The sequence below is a fragment of the Macrotis lagotis genome, chromosome 1 (genome assembly GCF_037893015.1).
Source record: "Macrotis lagotis isolate mMagLag1 chromosome 1, bilby.v1.9.chrom.fasta, whole genome shotgun sequence".
In the NCBI taxonomy this organism is placed as follows: domain Eukaryota; kingdom Metazoa; phylum Chordata; class Mammalia; order Peramelemorphia; family Peramelidae; genus Macrotis; species Macrotis lagotis.
In genome coordinates, this window is record NC_133658.1 from 321,175,632 (window position 1) to 321,195,937 (window position 20,306).

A 20,306-nucleotide genomic window follows, 5' to 3' on the forward strand; every position below is an offset into this window, starting at 1 on the left:
ATTATCTTTCCTGAATCTGTTTTCTAGGTCAGTTGTTTTTTTTTTCAATGAGACGTTTCACATTTTCTTCTAATTTTTCATGCCTTTGATGTTAAAGTATTGTGTCTTGATTTCTCATAAAGCCATCAGCTTCCTTTAGATCCATTTTACATCTGAAGGATTTGTTTTCCTCAGAAAGCTTTCTTATCTCCTTTTCCATCTGGCCCATTCTGCTTTTTAAAGCATTCTTCTCCTCAATAACTTTTTCAACTGTTTTATTCATTTGTCCTATGCTGGTTTTTAACATGTTATTTTCTTCGGCAATTTTTGGATCTCCTTGACTAAACTGCTGACTTCATGTTTTTCCTGCATCTCTCTCATTTCTTTTCCCAATTTTTCTTCTATCTCCCTTACTTGATTTTAAAAATCTTTTTTTGAGCTCTGTCATAACCTGAGCCCAACTTCTATTTTTCTTGGAGTCTTTAGATGCAGAAGCTTGTACTTTCTCATCTTCAGATTGAGTATTTTGATCCTCCAAAGTATTTGTCAAGGGTTTGTTGCCTTTTTTTTTTCTGTTTTTCTCATTTCCCCAGCCTATGCCTGGTTTTAAGGTGCTTCCTGAGCTTTTGAGTTTTATTGGGAGACCCCTACAAGTACCTCAGTGTATGAGTAAGGCTCTATCTTCTCTCTTGGTCTGTGAATGACCACAAATGCACCCCTCTGCCACAGGGCTGAGGGGGGGGTCCCTGTTATATGGGGGGGGCCTAGACTGTGATTAGGATCTGAATGTGGTCAGAGCCCTAGAGTTCTGTTCTAGGGACAGAGGACAGACCTCAGAATTCTCCCTCCACTCCCTTACCTTTGGTGGGCTGAGCACCCAGGGTGCAGCTACCTAGAGGCTCCTGCTTGCTGGCTCCATGACCTTGCTTCTGTTTCCTGGATCTGGGCATGCTGAGTGCTGTGGCCAGGCTGAGGGCCTGGGCTTCGCACTTGCTCTGGTAGAGGTCTCCCTGCTGATCTTCCAAGTTGTACTTTGTGATCCCTGGGGTGCAGGTCAGGAAAATGCTTCTGCTGCCAGGAGTCACGGCTCCCAGGTACCCTGGGGCTATTCCTGGGAGGCTGCAGTTTCTTCACTCTGGTGGGGCTGCCCCTCTAACCCCATGGAATAGAGTTTTCCCCCCAATTTTCCAGGTTACCTTGGGCTGAAGAGTTGTTTCACTGGATATTTCTGTGGGTTCCATCTCTTGAAAATTTATTTAGAGTCATAACTTTAAGGTTTTTGAAATATTTTGGAGAGAGTCACCTAGGAGAGGCTTTTCTCCTGCCACCATCTTGGCTCCACCCCCAATTTTCTCTCACAGGTCTATAATAATAGAGAACTTTAATTTTCCCCTCTCAAAAACCATATAAATAGAGACAAAAATAAATAAGAAAGAAGTTAAGGAAGTGAACAGAATTTTAGATATAATATGATGGGTATGATAAATATGTGAGGATAACTGAATTAAAAAAGAATGAAATACTTTTTCTCAGCAGTTCATGGTACCTTTACAAAGATTTATCATATTTTAGTATATAAAAAATTTACAGTTAAAAATTAGAAAAGTAAAAATATTAAAAATATCCTTTTCAGATCATAATGAAATGAAACTAGATTAAAAACTAATTGGGATTAAACAATCTAATCTTAAAGCAAGTGAATTAAAGGACAAATCAAATAAATAAGCAACAATTTCATTCAAGAGAATGACAATAATAAGACATATCACAACCTATGGGATACACAAAAGCAGTGATTGGAAGAAAATTTATATCTTTAATACTTGCATTAATAAAATAGAGAAAGAGCATACTGATGAATTGGGTATATAATTAAAAAATAGAAAAAGAATAAATTAAAAATCCTCAAACACTAAATTGGAAATCCTAAAAGTTAAAGGTGAGACTAATAAAATTAAGAGTAAAAACCCATTGAGTTAATAATAAAACTAGAACTTGGTTTTTTGAAAAAACAAATATGGTTAATTTGATTAAAAAAGAAGAAAATCAAATACCTAATATCAGTGAAGATGAAATTAAAGGAATTACAAGGACTTATTTAACACAACACTGTGCCAATAAATTTAACAATTTAAGTTAAATGGAAGAATATTTGCAAAGATATATATTACCTAGATTTGCAAAAAAAACAAAATAAACTATCTAAAGAGACCAATTGTAGAATAAGAAATTGAAGAGGCTATAAATGTTCTTCCTAAGAGAAAAGCACCAGGACCAGATGAATTTATGAAATACTTAATTTATGAAATACTTAATTCTATGAAATACTTAAACATTATTATTTCATTATTTAAAAAAATTATTTGGAAAAGCAGACAAAAAAGGGATCAATGATATGGATGCAAAATCCTATATAAGAACTATTGCAATATTATGTTACAAAACATATTGCAATAAGATATTACAAAGATTATATACTATGACCAAGCAGAATTTATACCAGGAATTCAGGAATGGTTAACATAAGGAAAACTATTAACATAATTGACCACATTAATAATTAAAGCTAAACAATGATTTTATCGATAGACTAAAGAACCTTTTGACTAGAGTTCAATACTCATTTCTATTAAAAACTTTTGAAATTTTGGTATAAATGGATTTTTCCTTAAATTGATTAAAAATTATCTAAAACCATCAGCAAATATTTGTAATTGGGATAAACTTGAAGTTTTCCCAATAAGATATGCTAATTGATATTGATATTATTCAAAATCATAATGGAAATCCTAGCATAGCAATAGAAATAAGAAAAGAAAAAGAAATAATAGGAATCAGATTAGGGAATGAGGTAATAAAACTATCTCTTTTTGCGGACAATAAGATGATAAACTTGGAAAATCCCAAAGACTCAACTAAAAACTTAGTTTTTTTTAAGTATAAATTTCTTTTTTTAAATGTATTTTTATTAAAAATACTATTTGAGTTTTACAATCCCCCCATCTTACTTTCCTCTCCCTCCCCCCAGAAAGCAATCTGTCAATCTTTACTTTGTTTCCATGTTGTACCTTGATCTAAATTGGGCGTGATGAGAGAGAAATTATATCCTTAAAGAAGAGACAAGAAATCTAAGAGGTAACAAGATCAGACAATAAGGTATCTGTTTTTGTCTAATTAAAGGGAATAGTCCTTGAACTTTATTTAAACTCCACAGCTCCTTATCTGTATACAGATGGCACTCTCCTTTGCAGACAGCCCAAAATTGTTCCCAATTGTTGTACTGATGGAATGAGCAAGTCCTTCAAGATTGATCATCACTCCCATGTTGCTGTTAGGGTATACAGTGTTTTTCTGGTTCTGCTCATCTCACTCAGCATCAGTTCATGCAAATCCCTCCAGACTTCCCTGAAATCCTGTCCCTCCTGGTTTCTAATAAAACAATAGTATTCCATGACATACAGTTTGCTAAGCCATACCCCAGTTGAAGGACATTTACTTGATTTCCAGTTCTTTGCCACCACAAACAGGGCTGCTATAAATATTTTTGTACAAGTAATATTTTTACCCTTTTTCATCATCTTTTCAGGATATAGACCCAGTAGTGAGTGGTATTGCTGGGTCAAAGGGTATGCACATTTTTGTTGCCCTTTGGGCGGAGTTCCAAATAGCTCTCCAGAAGGGTTGGGTTAGTTCCCAGCTCCACCAGTAGTGTAATAGTGTCCAAAATTTCCCACAACCCTTCCAACAATGATAATTATCCTTTTTGGTCATATTGGCCAATCTGAGAGGTGTGAGGTGGTACCTCAGAGAAGCTTTAATTTGTGTTTCTCTAATAATTAATGATTTAGAGCATTTTTTCGTATGGCTATGAATTACTTTGATGTCCTCATCTGTAAATTGCCTTTGCATATCCTTTGACCATTTGTCAATTGGGGAATGCCTTTTTGTTTTAAAAATATGACTCAGTTCTCTGTATATTTTAGAAATGAGTCCTTTGTCAGAATCATTAGTTGTAAAGATTGTTTTCCAATTTACTACATTTCTTTTGATCTTGGTTACATTGGTTTTATCTGTGCAAAAGCTTTTTAATTTAATGCAATTGAAATCATCTAATTGGTTTTTGGTGATGTTTTCCAACTTTTCCTTAGTCATAAACTGCTCCCCTTTCCATAGATCTGACAGGTAGACTAGTTCTTGATCTTCTAATTTGCTTATAGTATTGTTTTTTATGTCTGAGTCCTGTAACCATTTGGATCTTATCTTGGTAAAGGTGTTGGTCTAATCGAAGTTTCTTCCATACTAACTTCCAATTATCCCAGAAGTTTTTATCAGAGAGAGTTTTTATCCCAATGGCTGGACTCTTTGGGTTTATCAAACAGCAGATTACTATAATCATCTCCTGCTTTTACATCTAGTCTATTCCACTGGTCCACCACTCTATTTCTTAGCCAATACCAAACAGTTTTGATGACTGATGCTTTATAATATAATTTTAGATCAGGTAGGCTAAGTCACCTTCTTTTGCACTTTTTTTCATTAAGCTCCTGGAAATTCTTGACTTTTTATTTCTCCATATGTATTTACTTACAATTTTTCTAACTCATTAAAGTAATTTTTTGGAATTTTGATTGGTAGGGCACTAAACAGATAGTTTAATTTTGGTAGAATTGTCATTTTTATTATATTAGCTCTACCTATCCATGAGCAGTTGATATTTGCCCAGTTATTTAAATCTGATTTAATTTGTGTGAGAAGTGTTTTATAATTGTTTTCAAAAAAGATTCTGAGTCTGTCTTGGCAAATAGACTCCCAAGTATTTTATATTGTCTGAGGTTACTTTGAATGGAATTTCTCTTTCTAGCTCTTCCTGCTGTATCTTGCTAGACATATATAGAAAAGTTGAGGATTTATGAAGGTTTATTTTCTACCCTGCAACTTTGCTAAAATTGCTAATAGTTTCCAGTAGTTTTTTGGATGATTTCTTGGGATTCTCTAGGTAGACCATCATGTCATCTACAAAGAGTGAGTGAGAGTTTTGTCTCTTCCTTCCCAATTCTAATTCCTTCAATTTCTTTTTCTTCTCTAATTGCTGATGTTAGCATTTCTAATACAATGTTGAATAGTAGTGGTGATAATGGGCACCCTTGTTTCACCCCTGATCTTACTGGGAATGCCTCTAGCCTCTCCCCATTGAATATAATGCTTGTTGATGGTTTCAGAGAGATACTGCTAATTATTTTAAGGAACAGTCCATTTATTCCTACACTCTCTAGTGTTTTTAACAGGAATGGATGCTGTATTTTGTCAAAAGCTTTTTCAGCATTTATTGATATGATCATATGATTTCTGATAGGTTTGTTGTTGATATAATTGGGTATACTAACAGTTTTCCTAATATTGAACCAACCCTGCATTCCTGGAATAAATCCTATTTGATCATAATGTATTATCCTAATGATAACTTGTAATCGTTTTGCTAAGATTTTATTTAAGATTTGTGCATCTATATTCATCAGGGAAATAGGTCTATAATTTTCTTTCTCTGTTTTAACTCTTCCTGGTTTAGGTAACAGCACCATATTGGTTTCATAGAAAGAGTTAGGCAGAGTTCCATCTTTCTCTATTTTTCCAAAGAGTTTATAGAGAATTGGAACCAAATTGTTCCTTAAATGTTTGGTAGAATTCACTTGTGAATCCATCAGGCCCTAGAGATTTTTTCTTGAGTAGTTCAGTGTTGGCTTGTTGAATTTCTTTTTCTGAGATAGGATTGTTTAGGTATTTAATCTATTCTTCATTTAACTTGGGCAACTTATATTTTTGTAAATATTCATCCATTTCACTTAGATTATCAAATTTATTAGCATAGAGCTGGGCAAAATAATTTCTAATTATTATTTTAATTTCCTCATCATTGGTGGTAAGTTCACCTTTTTTTCATTTATGATACTAGCAATTTGGTTTTCTTCTTTCTTCTTTTTTAATCAAATTGACCAGAGGGTTATCAATTTTATTGGTTTTTTCATAATACTAAGTTTTGGTTTTATTTATTAATTCAATAGTTTTTTTTGCTTTGAATTTTATTAATTTCTCCTTTAATTTTTAGAATTTCTAATTTGGTATTTAATTGGGGACTTTTGATATGTTCTTTCTCTAATTTTTTAGCTGAGTGTTTAGTTCATTGATTTCCTTTTTCTCCAATTTATTCATGTAAGCATTTAGAGCTATACTATATCCCCTGAGAGTTGCTTTGAATGAATCTCATAGGTTTTAGTATGTTGTTTCATTATTATCATTATCTAGGATAAAATGGTTAATTCTTTCTATAATTTGTTTTTTGGTCCACTCATTTTTTAAAATGAGGTTATTCAGTTTCCAATTTGTTCTGGGTCTATATCTCCTTGGCCCAGTATTGTATATGACTTTTATTGCATTGTGATCTGAGAAAGATGTATTCACTATTTCTGCCTTTCTGCAGTTGATCATTAGGTTTTTATGTCCTAGTGCATGGTCAATTTTTGTATAAGTTCCATGTACTGCAGAGAAAAAGGTATATTCCTTTCTATCCCCATTCAGTTTCCTCCATAAGTCTACTATATCTAATTTTTCTAACAATCTATTTACCTTCTTAACTTCTTTCTTGTTTATTTTATGATTCGATTTATCTAGATCTGAGACCAGGAGGTTGAGGTCTCCCACTAGTAGAGTTTTGCTGTCTATGTCTTCCTGTAGTTCTTTCAGCTTCTCCTCTAAGAATTTGGGTGCTGTCCCACTGGGTGTATATATTCAATATTGAAATGACTTTATTGTCTATGGTACCTTTTAGGAGGATAAAGCCTCCTTCCTTATCTCTTTTAAAGCTATCTATTTTTGCTACTGCTTTGTCTGAGATAAGGATTGCTACACCTGCTTTTTTTTACTTCAGCTGAAGCAAAATATATTTTGTTCTAACCTTTTACCTTTACTCTGTATGTATCTCTCTGCTTCAAATGAGTTTCTTGTGAGCAGCATATTGTAGGATCCTGGTTTTTAGTCTACTCTGCTATTTGCTTACATGTCACATTCAAAGTTATGATTACTAATTCTTTATTGCCCTCTGTGCTATCTTCCCTCTGTTTGTATTTTTTCCCATTTCCCCCCTTTATCCATATTCCCCAGTATTTTGCTTCTGAATACCACCCCCTTCAGTGTGTTTGCCCTCCTATATCACCCCTCCCCTTTCTTTCCCCTTTCCCTTTTCCCTTTTCCCTTTTCCCTTTTTCCTTCCCTTCCTTTTGTTATTTCCCCTTTTTCCCCCACTCCCCTTACCTTTCTCCGTCCCCCCCTCCCATTTTCACCTTTTAATACTTGAAAGGTTACATGTTTTATAAGTTAACTGAGTATGTGTAGGTTGACTTTAAGGCAAGTCTGATGAGAAGAAGATTCAGGTGTTTCTCATCTGCTCCCTTCTTCCCCTCTATTACCATAGGTTTTTTTTATAGCTCTTAGTGTAATGAGATTTACCCCATTCAATCTCCTCTCTCCTCCTATCTCTTTCCTGTCCCCCTTTTTAAAGAGGCAGTGTTTTTTAGATCATTCTATCTGAGTCATAGAAAATTCTGAGTATCTGTCACTTCTAGCTAAGTACATTCTAATAGAGTTAAAATTCTTGAAAGTTATTAGAGTCTTTCTCCCAAATGGGGTTAAAGCCAGTTACATCTTTTTAGATAGCAGTCTCATGGATAGATCATGAATATCTATCATTTTTGGCTAGGTATATTCTGTTAGTTACAATTCTCAAGGTTTATGAGAATTTTTTTCCCCATGCTGGGATATAGCCAGTTTCAACTTACTGGATAGCAGTTTTTTTTCCTTTTACTGCCCCCCCCCTTTTTTTTTTTACCTTTTCATGTGTCTCTTGAACCTCCTGTTTGATGTCCAAATTTTCTATTTAGCTCTGGTCTTTTCATCAGGAATTTTTGGAATTCTTCCATTTCATTAAATGTCCATCTTTTTTTCCCTGAAAGAGAAGGCTCAGCTTTGCAGAAAAGTAGATTCTTGGCTGCATTCCAAGCAACTTTGCTCTTTGAAATATCTTGTTCCAGGCCCTTTGATCCCTTAATGTTGATGCAGCCAGGTCCTGTGTTATCCTTACTATGGCTCCTTGATATTTAAATTGTTTCTTTATGGCTGCTTGCAGGATTTTCTCTTTTATCTGATAGTTCTGGAATTTGGCCACAACATTCCTTGGTGTTTTCAATTTAGGATCTTTTTCTGGATGGGATTGATGTATTCTTTCAATAACTACTTTGCCCTCCAATTCCATGATATCAGGGCAGATCCTGTAATATTAAGTCCAGGCTTTTTTTTCTCTTCAATGTTTTCAGGAAGTCCTATAATTTTCAGGTTGCCCCTCCTCATTCTATTCTTGAGGTCAGTGGTTTTGTTGATGAGGTATTTTACATTTTCTTCTATTTTTTCTAACTTTTGATTTTGTTTAACTGACTCTTGCTGTCTCATGGAGTCATTAGTTTCTGTAGACTCCATTCTTTTTTTTGTATTTTTTTTTAGGTTTTTGCAAGGCAAATGGGGTTAAGTGGCTTGCCCAAGGCCACACAGCTAGGTAATTATTAAGTGTCTGAGCCCAGATTTGAACCCAGGTACTCCTGACTCCAAAGCTGGTGCTTTATCCACTATGCCACATAGCCGCCCACTCCATTCTTTTTTTTGGGGAGGAATTCTCTTCATTAACCTTTTGCAACTCCTTTTCCAATTGGTCAGTTCTACTTTTGACAGAGCTTTCCATTTGACCAATTGAAGTTTTGAGAGAATTATTTTCTTTTTGCATTTGCCCAATTGAGGATCTGAGAGAATTATTCTCATTTTGTATTTGTCCAATCGATGATGTGAGAGATTTATTCACATTTTGTAATTGTCCAATTGAGGATCTGAGAGATTTATTCTCCTTTTGTATTTGTCCAATTGTACTTTCTCAGGATTTGTTTTCTTGTTGCAAGGTATTAATTGTCTCTCCCAAATTTTTAAGCTCCTTCCTTATTTCTTCAAGGAAGTCTTTCTGTGCTGAAGACCAGATCATATTTCTCCTCAGAAGTTCCAGGTCTTTCTGAGTTAGGGTTTTTCCCTTCCAAGAATTTTTCTATGGATCCACCTTTCCACTGACCCTTCTTCATTTTGCTAAGACCTTGAGTTGGGGAGGGGCTGGTTCACAGGGGCTTGGGATTGCTAAAGGCTTTACTTACTGAGTGCAATTTCTCTGGCTGGCCAGTAGGAGGTGTTGGTTTCTTTTTCTGGAGTGTCTGTGACCTTGATTGAGGCCTTCTCCCTTTGCTTGAAGGGAGGAGTTGGAGCTATTGAATGCTTTTGCCTTCAATCAATGGTGTTCTTTACCCTGGCCTGAAGTCATTTCTCAGCTGAGCTAGTTCTTCTGTTCATACACCTGGGCCTGAGGTAGAATTAGTTTGCAATTGTTTGTTCCGGGAAGAGGTCTGAGCTGTAATGGAGGCGTGTACTCTGAGTTCCTTATACCAGAGGAGCCCACAGATGGTGTCTGCAGCTCTCCTGCACTGGAACTCTCCCCCTAGCCCTGTCCACAAGCTCCTGGGGGATAGCCCCAACACCAGTACCTCTACTCCCTAGTTGACTCAAGCCCCTGCCATCTAGCCCCACCGCTGACCCAGCAGGTCTGGCTCTCGGGCCCTCAGATTCTCAGTTCCAATTCAGCTGTTAATCTGGTTGAGCCAGGGCTGATCCTCCCTCTGAGCCCAGACTCACCTGCCTGAATTCGTCCAGTGCTGCTGGGGAAGACAAATCCTGAGGTAGATGTTCTTTCTCCTGGCTTTTCTTTCTGGGTTTTGTGGGTTGGATTTCTTTTAAGAGGTTTGTTTCATATGATAGATGGGGAAAGATCAGGAGAGTTTAGAACTGTTCCTGTCTTCTCTCTGCCATCTTGGCTGGAAGTCTCAACTAAAAACTTAGTTAAAGCAATTTAAAGTAAATCCACATAAATCATTAGCATTCCTAAATATCACAAACAAAACTATGTTAGAAAAGATAGTAAGAGATATTCCACTTAAAATAACTCTAGACTGTATAAAATATCTGAGTACACCTGCCAAGAAAAACATAGAATCTATCTAAAGAAAATTATTAAAAGCTTTTTATATGAATAGTATCAGATTTAAATAATTGGAGAATTATAAATTGTTCATGTGAAGTTGTGACCAATATAATAAAAATTAAAGTTTTACATGCTCTAATTTATGTTAAATGTCATTCAACTAAATTACCAAAAAATTATTCTACTGAATTAGAAAAAAATAATTGCAAAATTCATTTGGAAAAGCAAAAAGGAAAATGAAAAAAAAAATTAAAGGAAGGAGATTTAGGAGCACCAGACCTTAAAATATAAGACTGATAGTCTCTTAAGGGATAACCAAAACTTTGAATCATCAAAAGGCAGTAGAATGCCCTAGGCTAGTTGTCTATTGTGACTTTATCAATTGCAGATTTTGATGTCCAGGATCCACAACAACTCTCTGCTGGAAAATTCCTTTTAACTCCAATTTAATCCATGATCCCTCAGCCTGTCTTTAAAACCTATACCTGGAATTCTACCTGCATTTTTCCCTTTCTCCCCCCTCTCACAAGTGTCCTAAGGATCCATTTAGAGGCTGGGGAACTAAGCTAGATTTTTCTAAGAGCCTCTTTGATGGTATGTAAATGAACCTAGAAGCTGGCAGGATATACATTTCTGTTGTGTATTTTTATATTCCTTTTATATAGAGCAACAACAATGGTAATCTGTTTTGGACTATGTTCTGGCTAGCACATACTTACTGGTTTCTATACAATAATAATTGGCTATACTTATAGCACTTTAAAGTTTGTTACTTGTCTGCTCATACAGTTGGATGAGATAAAAGTCACTTTATTACTTCTGGTGAAATGAACTTCCCCTCCCCAGCAACCTCCTCCAGAAACTTATACCAGGCTTTATCACCCAATCCTGTCTCATCCTTTCCAGTGCTAGCCCCTATTCATATTCTTTCTTGAAGCCAAAAGATTTGGTTCCTGCCCTTTTTTGGAAAGTTCATAATCTTTTGTCATTGTCCAAGGTTTCTAGTTACTGCTACCAAGTACCCTATTCTCCTTGGCTTAGCAGTTCAGTTCAATGCATAGAGTAGCTGCATAGCCAGATTTGATGGTTGATTCTCTAGTCTTGGGCTAGAAAGAAAAGGCAGGTGTGTGAACTCAACCCTGAGGCTTGGGTGCTCTGAGGGACTTCAAGACCCCCAGAATTTGGGAACTCTGGGGTCATCTTGTAGTTTGAGTTCTCTAAGGAAAGTATAAGGGGAGAAGCTCTAAGATCAAGTAAACATGAATCACAGGAATAGAAAGATGACAGCATGACTCCAACTCCTACAAGTACCTTTCCCTATTGTAGTCTTCACTTCAGGGGACTGAAACATGCAATTCTGGATCCCACTATTCACCTTCAACCCAACAACACAGAATAACCAGGACCATAATTAAATAAATAGAAGTAAGGGGTTAAATAGCCAGGGGGCATGAAGATTCCCTCCCTCCATCCCTTACCATTTCTTCATTCCTTTTTAAAATAAAATGTTGATTTGTATTTTCTGTTTCTTGCATCTCTGTAGTATCTCATGTATCCCACCCCCAACTTTTCCCAAAGATAACCCATATTGTTGCTCAAGAAATTGGTGTTGCCAAGAAAAATGGATACTTTTTGAAAGTGAAAGAATTCACTACCAGTCCTGAAGTTAAAATAATTCAGGATTTATTTCATAAACCTGCAAAATTTACAGATTAAATCTTTTTTTTTTTTTGTGAAGTGACAGCAAGCTGATTAAAAGTGGGGTGAGGAAAGGGTGAATAACAAAGGAGTAGGCAATGTGCCTGAGAGAAAGAGAGAAAGGAGAGTAGCCAGGAGACCTGGCTGGGCTGAGACTTGGGTGGGACGGGCCATGGAGCAGAGGGCTGGAGCTTGAGGATGGGCTGAACAACATGGTTTGAAGTGAGACTGCCTGAGGGTAAGGGACAAAGGAAAAGAGACCATAGTTCTCCAGGGCCTAGGCCAGGAGCACAAGGTTCTAACTAAGAGAGAGAAAGTGTGTGGTCATCCTGAGAGGGGGATAGAAGGAAAAAAGAAGAGAATTTTCTTCCAGCCCCACTTAAATGCATTTCCATAGTAGATTGAACAAGGGTGGCACTTGGTGAGTGGTTTGGCACCTGACTTCAGGTGCTCTCCAATATGTACACCACTGGGGTGGTCCTCCAAGGAGGGTCCAAGATAGTGCATTGGTCTTTCCCATCCCAAAGTGTGTGACCTTTAAGTCCAACAAGTCATTTCCTACAGTTTAAGATGATTGTCATATCTTCATGTAATCTAGCATCTAGCCTGAATTGCCAGTGAGAGCATGGCCAAGGTCAAAAGTCAAGAGGAATTGTTTTAACAGTATAGTCAGGATTTTAATAGTGCAAATGATTACAAACTTTGTTTCCAATTATTGTATTTCCTATGTCCATAATTCCCTGTATCAATATGACAATAGTCTTTTTTAGAGAGGAAAGTCAGTATAGTTGATCAATACCTTGAATAAATCTGAAAACATGTGTAATGTTTAACACTTGTGGACCACTTACCTCCACAAAGGGATTGGTTGGAGGTGTCTACTCATGTCTTTGATCAACACATGCTTTGATATTTATAAGTTTGTTATATTCAATTGTTTTTGGTGTCATTCTATTTACATTATTGTAATTACTGTCATTACTGACTCTACTCTGCATCGATTCATAGTTATTTTCATGCATCTCTGCATTAATCAGACATATCATTTCTACCAGCATAGTAACATTACATTCATGTGTGTAGCCATATCCCATTTGATAGGCATCAACTTTGTTTCCAATTCTTAGCTTGGGGACTTTTTTTCTTATGGATGGCTTTCTTGGGGCATAAGTCCAATAATGGACTCCGATTCTAAGGGCATAACCATTTTAGTCATTTTAACTGCATAATTCCAAATTGCTTTCCAAAATACTTTCCACCATTTCACCATTTCTTTAGTGGGACTGTATCCTTCTTATATGAGGGTGGGAGATTAATTAGTCACTTATGAGGCAGGCAGGGAAGATTCCCTATGGACTTTCTATGGATCTGAAGTCACTGACTTGTAATTTCTTACTAGATTTCAGTGTTGAGAGGACTTCAGAGCTTGATAGAGTAGATGCAGAAGGTTGGTGGGTTGCCTTGAATCTCAAAGTCCTCACAGCTATTCTTAGATTCTAATAATTTGTTGGAAATGTTGGAAATGTTGGTGAAGGAATTCTTTTTAAAAATATTTTCTTAGTTTCCCAATTATATACAATAGTAGTTTCTACCTTTCAGTTTTTGTAAGGTTTTGAATTTTACAACCCACCCCACTCTCCCTTCTCCACCCCCCCTCAAGAAAGTCTGATAGTTTTTGCATTGTTTCCATGCTATACATTGATCAAAATAGAAGTTTTGCAGGATGGTGACTTCTTGGCTGTATTCCAGGCTCCCTTGTGCTTTGGAATATTGTATTCCAGGCCCTTCGATCCCTTAAAGTTGATGCAGCCAGGTCCTGTGTAATCCTTATTGTGGCTCCTTGGTATCTAAATAGTTTCTTTCTGACTGCTTGCAGGATTTTCCCTTTTATTTGATAGTTCTGGAATATGGGCACAATATTCCTTGATGTCTTCATTTTGGGATCCCTTTCAGAGGGGATTGATGTATTCTTTCAATAACTATTTGCCCTCTAGTTACATGATATCAGGACAATTTTTCTTCAAAAGATCCTGAAATGTTGAGTCCAGACTCAATGTGCTCAGGAAGCCCAATGATTTTTTTTATGTCAAGAAACACAATTTTCTTTTAAAATATACAGGAAATAATGGTTACTATGATTTACAAATCATCAAAAATTCAATATTTTCTACCACTTGGATGACCAACTTCTAAAAGTTCTGGAAAAAACAAAATCTAACTGTTATTTTTTATCACTCAGAAAAGTTCTGTCATAGATGAATAGTTATTTCTTGCATATAGAGGGTGTTTGGCTCCTTGTGCTTTCCATCCAAAAGGAACTGGGGAGAAATTCTTGATGGGACCTCATTTACAGCAAGGTATATTATAAAGTAATACCAAATGAGTTTTCAAAATTAATCCTTGGTTCTTCCTGATTCTTTGTGAAAAGTACCATACATTTAATAATGCAGTTATGACAAATCCCTCAAATATGGTCTGTTGAGATCTAGATTTCAACCCATACTCTATCTACATATATGCACCTTGAGTATGATGACTGTATGAAAACAGTCTCCAAAATAAAGATGGTGGGTGAGATAAAAAGCTACCCATCCTCCTCAAGCTTGCATCTTAAAGGGAAGGGATTGGGAGTGGGTAGAGTCCCTGCTGCTTTCTATCATCTCAAGAAGACTGGATGGCCTTGATCATGCATAGTCTTCCATAGATTGTCTGAAGCCCAGGGTCTTCAGACTTGACTCTTTTCAGCTCTAGGAAGGAGAAATGTATCCTTTGCAGACCTTATGTTCATTTGTGGGATGTCTTCTTAAGTTCTGGAAGTTTTTTGACCAGTGCTTGATGATTCAAGTTGATGCTGGCTAGGAGTCCCCCTTCATTGCCATCAGAGCCAGTGTAACTTATCTCTTCACCACTCAAGGTGGTCATATGGCCCCCAAGAGCTTTGAGGAGGGCATTGCCAGCACAAATATCCCATTTTTTTTTATATATGTCACGTGGATATAGATATCAGCTTTTTCTTGGTTCTCATCAGGCACATCCAAGAGGGATAAAACTTTGTAACCTGCACCACCTGCAGGTATGATTGTGGTCTGGTTACCAAATGTCTGAAGAGCCACTTGTTTAACTGTTCCTGATTGGGAGTGAGACACGATGATCCTTGGGGTCTTGTCATTGTAGGAGGTAGGAGCTTTCACATTGGAACCACCATCCACCATTGCCCAAACTGTATATGCAGAGAATGGCTTATGTATTACTCCCAGTACTGGTTTACCATTGACACCATTGTTGTGACATATTTCCGAAGATCCTCTGTATATTCTTGTGTAGCATCAAGTGGATCAATCCAAACAGTAACACTTTCTGCTGGGACCTCTTTAGGTTTGGTTATCTCCCTCAAGATATCTTCAGGGATATTGTGATCCCACAAGATAACTTCCTGGTCAGCTGCATCCACATGTTCTTCGGTATTCACCTGCAGTTGGGGAAGGCGGTTTGCAGCAGGTAGAACATTTTGCAGTTGGACAGCACGTCCCCGCTGGTCATCTCCTCGGCCCCCTCCCGGGTCTTGCCCTTGGCCTTCTCGTTGAGCATGTTGCTCTCGCGGACCCTCTTCACCTCCTCGCCACCTGGCACGGCGGCCAGCACCCACTGGGCCAGGAGCTCGCGCAGGTCCACCGTGGCCCCGCCGGCCGCAGAGCCCGGCCCGCTGGGGCTGCCCCCCGCTCGCCCCCCAGGACGAAGAGGGCAAAGCAGCCGGCCAGGAAGCCGGAGTAGAGGTGGTAGAGCATGCCTAGCCCCAGCAGGCAGAACACGGCCACGCCGAGCGCGGATGCCCATGGGGGCCATGGCTGGCGGGGAGCCGGCCCATGAGGCTCGGGGCGCGCCCGGCTCAGCCCCGCTCCATCATGCCCGCGGCGCTGCCCCCCGGGGCCGGAGCGGACCCTCTCTGCGCCGCTATTGCGAGGGGGACGGGGAGTCACCCGTGGCCGACGCCTCTGTCCGCGGCCTCCGGGGCCCATCCCAGGCGCGGGCACCAGGAGGGGGAGGAGCTGCAGCCGGCTCGGGGCCGCTGCCCGCTGCCCGCTGCCCACCGCCCGCTGCCCGCTGCCCACCACCCGCGGGCTCTGCCCCTTCCACGCCGGCCCACGGCAGGGAGGGCAAGCCCAGTGATTCTTAAGCTGTATCTCCTGGATCTCTCCTTTAGGTCAGTAGTTTTTCCGATGATGTATTTTATGTTTTCTTCTATTTTTTGATTTTTTTTGGTTTTGTTTAACAGATTCTTGTTGTCTCATGAAGTCATTAGTTTCCACAGATTCCATTCTTTTTTTTTTTTAGAGAATAATATTCATTTACCTTTTGCAACTCCTTTTGCAACTGGTCATTTCTATTTTTGAAGTTTTCCATTTGCCCAATTGTGGTTTTGAAGAATTATTTTCTTTTTGCACTTGTCCAATTGTATATTCCAAGGCTTTTTTTTCTTGTTGCAAGGCATTAATTTTCTCTTGCAAGGTATTAATTTTCTCTTGGGTTTCTTTACTTAATTTTTCCAAATGATTTTTAAACTCCTCTTGGGTTTCTTTTCCCAATTTTTCCAATTGATTTTTAAACTTTACTGAAGTCTTTCTGGGCTGGAGACCAATTCATATTCTCCTCAGAAGTTCTAACTCTCTCCGAGTTAGGGTCTTTGTCTTCAAGGTAGCTTTCAATGGACCCCCGTCTTTCCATGGGTTTTTCTTCATTTTTCTAGGATTTTGTTTAAGGGGAGAGGCTGCCTCATAAACCCTTGGTTTTGAAAACCCTAGAGGCTTTCTTCACTAGGCTTAGTAACTCCAAGTGGGTTAATTGGCCAAAATGGGGGGGTGCTAGAAGCTTTCTCTGAACTGTCTATGACCTTTATTTGTGGTCCATTCCCTAGGGCTGAGGGGATGGGAGGAGCAGCAGGGTCTGAATTATCCTTGAACAATGTGTACTGGACCCTTGGGCTACATAGTTAATTTCCTTATTATTCACTCAGTACTGAGAGAGATCTGCTACCCACACCTGAGCCTGGGGGTGGGGAGGCTGTTACTGTGTTTGCTTTGGGAAGTGTACCTTTCTCTCACAGGCATGGGGAGGAGGGGCTCAACTCAAACACATAGACTCTGCTGAGAATACAGGACACGTGGCCCTGGTCTTCCAGGCCAGCAGAGCTGATCAGATTGGTGTCTAGCCGCTGTGCTGGAGCCCTCCTGCCCCTGCACTGGAACTCTTCCTCCAGCCTCACTGGAGCTCTCCTGCCTGCTCACAAAGCCAAAGCTTCAGAGACTGTTCTGAGTTTAGTCCTGGGTCTCACCCTGCCACCCCTGCTCTGGCTCTCTGCTCTCTGCCCCTGGCTCACCCACATTCCTCTGAGACAGACCTTGTTGGTAGATGTTCCTCTCTTTTCCTCTTTCTGGATTTTGTGGATTTGAATTCTGTTAAAAGGCTTGATTCATATTAATTCTGAGGGAAAGCCAGGAGACCTTAAGACAGTGCCTGGCTTCTCTTTGTCATCTTGGCTGGAAATACTGAAAAGGAATTCTTGTCCATAAATGAACTGACTAAGATGAACTCTTCAAACTCTGAAACTTTAACTACTCAAAGAAACAACCTTCATAGCAAAGTTCCTCTTCTCTCTAGTGTCACAATTCAATTCCTTCAAGGTAGTCAGTTGGTGATTTTTCAGAGACAAGGAAATCTTATTTCTATGCAAAATTTGGTAGGGCTGGAATTTACCTTATTGCCTTCCTTAGACATGGTGTTGGCAAGATTATCTCTCAGGAAAGGATTCTTTTCCCTGTTTGACCCTTATGGTCTTAGGTGGCCACACAATGGGACAGTGTACCTCATCCCAATCTTAAAGTGTCCTTTTCTGTAAATTAACTCGGTAACCTGAGGAAGAGAGGAAGAAAACTAGCAAAATCTCATGTTTATAAAGGTTAACAAAGGTGTTTAAATCCAGTGTTTCCTTTGATTCCCATAACAGATCCATGATGTCAGCAAGGCATCCCTATATTACAGATGTGGAAACTGAGTCCATATGAGGTAGAGTTATGCCCAAGGCCTTCTAGCTATTGACTATTAATAACAGAATCAAGATCCAAACAATGGTCTTGTTAGTTCAAGCTCAGTGACTTTTCTACTGTACAATGTTGGGACTAGAAGTACCTAGAGAGAGTTGGAAGGATGCAACTTACCCATGGGGGAAGCAAATGGAGCAACCTTTACCCATGGTGGTGAATATTACTGGAGACAGTGATGTCTTGCTGAGTCTTGGTCTCTGGTCCTCAATTATTTTATTTTATTTTTTTTAGGTTTTTGCAAGGCAAATGGGGTTAAGTGGCTTGCCCAAGGCCACACAGCTAGGTAATTATTAAGTGTCTGAGACTGGATTTGAACCCAGGTACTCCTGACTCCAGGCTGGTGCTTTATCCACTGCGCCACCTAGCCACCTAGCCACCCCCTCTGGTCCTCAATTATTGTAGTTTCTTCTCTGGCCTTGACTTTGCTTCTGGGGAAGAGGGAAAATATCCTGAGACCTGACTCCTCCCTAGAAAGAGGGGAAGAAACAGACAGGAAGATGTCTACATCACTGGATAGCTATCAGATTGAAGCCATAGGCCAGTTCTCACATTTTTTCCCCTGGTCCCGCAGGGTAGATGGTTTGACAAAAACCAAAAATCCCAAATAAAATAGATAACAGAACATCTCTTAGAGATCTCTTAGAGAACATCTCTCTAAGAGATGTTCTTAGAGAAAACCTTTCTTTTTCTATCAGGTTGCAGTGTTCTGATGCTCACCTGTGTATACCTCCATATAGAATCATAGATACTTGTTTAAGAAGGGATTTTAATAGTCATTTGTTGACTTGAAGTAATTGTGTACCACTATCCATCACAATATTTCTGATAAATTATCACTCAGTCTCTGAAGACATCCAAAGTTAGGTGATATATTACTTTCTGAGCCAGCTCACTTCATTTTTTGACAGTTCTAATTGTTTTAAGTTTTTCCTTGTGTTAAACTGAAATTTTTCTTTGCAACTACCATTTACTTACATTATTATTCCCATGTTACAGATGTGGAAACTGAGTCCATATGTGGTAAAGCTATGACCAAGGTCTTAAAACACGTATAATCCCCTTAACCCTCAAATATTTGAGGACAGCATTATGTTCCTACTAAGTCTCTTCTTGAGACAGTCCTGTCCCAGTTCCTTTAAGCCCCCAGATTCTGCAATCTTGGTAAGCATTTTTCTTACTCTTTGTCTAATCCTCTTCTATACACACACCTGCTTATTATTGTTCTTCCTAAAATATAGCACACATAACTGAACAAAATAGTACATGTATTGTTTGAGTGGGAATATTACATCCTTCAATCCTTCCATCTTTTTATTTTCAATATATGTATTGGTGTTCCTCTTACAAAATGCCCAGTTGCTTTTCATTCTTTAACCCCCCCCCCTAAAATCCTTAAAAATTTAAGAGTATAATTTTAGAATACCATTCTATAGTTTTCCTCTTATGGATTTTCTACTTTTGATGCTTCCCCTTTCTCACCATCCATTCACTTCTTAGTCTTTACATTCAAGATTCTGATTGTACCACTTTATTGAATCTCCTCTTACCAAAGCAATCAGTGGTTAGACTCTAAACTCTATTTGTACCCCCAATGATAAAGTAATATCAGTCCCTATTGAGATTTCAGCCCCTGGGAATATCTGATTTAAACTTTATAGGGGTTTAGGTAGCATAGTGGATTTTGTTGGTCACAGATTCAGAAGACCTGAGTTCAATTCCAGTCTCATACTCTTTTAGTCTCACCTACTCATCTGTATAATAGTAATAATAATTTCTTCCTCAATGAGTTATCATGAGAATCAAATGAGATAATATGTGTAGAGTGTTTTGTAAACATTTAAAGCATTACAAAAATATTATAATTATTATATTATTTTTTTTAAGAGCAATGATTTCTGCTCATCTGTTCCCTTTGCAATCTATAAGGCTTAAAAAACAATTGAGCAAAGGACAGGTTTATTAATGACAACAAAAGATAAAAGGAGTTATCTCATTTACCTCATGCCATTGGGAGGTTTAATGGTTAGAGCACTGGACTTGGAACCAGGAAGAGCTTATCCTCATGAGTTCAAATCCAGCCTTAACCACTTACACTGGGCAAGTTATTTAACCCTATTTGTCCTTAATTCCTCAACTGGAGAAGGAAATGGCAAATCATTCCAGTATCTTTGCCAAAATGGGATCATGAAGAATCTGACATGACTGAAATGACTCAACAAAAACCCAGAGGTTCTATGCCTTAAAGAGTCACTGACCAAATAACAACTCCACCTGATCAAATGGAATTGAGAGCCTTGTGGAAGATGATGTCCTGATTCCCTCACCTGCTTCTCCCTCAGGAGTCAGGTCACTAGACTCCTACTGCTGTGACAGACACTTTAATTCTTTTTTGGGACCTTGACCCCCACAACTCCTGA

At 38.4% G+C, this 20,306-nt stretch overlaps 1 pseudogene; it reads right to left on the reverse strand.

Annotated features, from left to right (window-relative positions):
- Positions 1-14,514: 14,514 nt before the first annotated feature.
- LOC141517254 (Golgi-resident adenosine 3',5'-bisphosphate 3'-phosphatase pseudogene) lies at positions 14,515-15,634 on the reverse strand (annotated as a pseudogene).
- Positions 15,635-20,306: the final 4,672 nt, after the last annotated feature.